Here is a 310-nt window from a genome sequence, read left to right on the forward strand (position 1 = left end):
CCCTATCAGCAGGTCACCGAATTTTATTTTTTGTAATATTCTTAATTAGTTCATAAGCATCCTCAAAAGGCTTTGACATCAAAGAACCTCCAATTGCAGCATCAATTATGGTACTAAGAGATTCTACCAATCCGTTATAAAATTTTTGAATAATTAACCAAATAGGTAAGGCATGATGAGGGAACTTTCTAAGAATCTCCTTGAATTTCTCCCAACTCTCATAAATATATTTTCCTTCTAACCGAGTAAAAGAAGTAATATAATTTTTTTATATTTGGCTCTCGTAGAAGGTGGGAAATATTTTTCTATA

The 310-nt window shown here is 31.3% G+C and overlaps 1 non-coding gene across 1 annotated transcript; it reads left to right on the forward strand.

The window, feature by feature from the left end:
* Positions 1-167: 167 nt before the first annotated feature.
* On the forward strand, positions 168-274 carry LOC114579083. The gene has a single exon (XR_003699947.1). It is a non-coding gene; the product is annotated as a small nucleolar RNA R71 (small nucleolar RNA).
* Positions 275-310: the final 36 nt, after the last annotated feature.

This window comes from Dendrobium catenatum, unplaced genomic scaffold, assembly GCF_001605985.2.
Source record: "Dendrobium catenatum unplaced genomic scaffold, ASM160598v2 original_scaffold_275142, whole genome shotgun sequence".
In the NCBI taxonomy this organism is placed as follows: Eukaryota; Viridiplantae; Streptophyta; class Magnoliopsida; order Asparagales; family Orchidaceae; genus Dendrobium; species Dendrobium catenatum.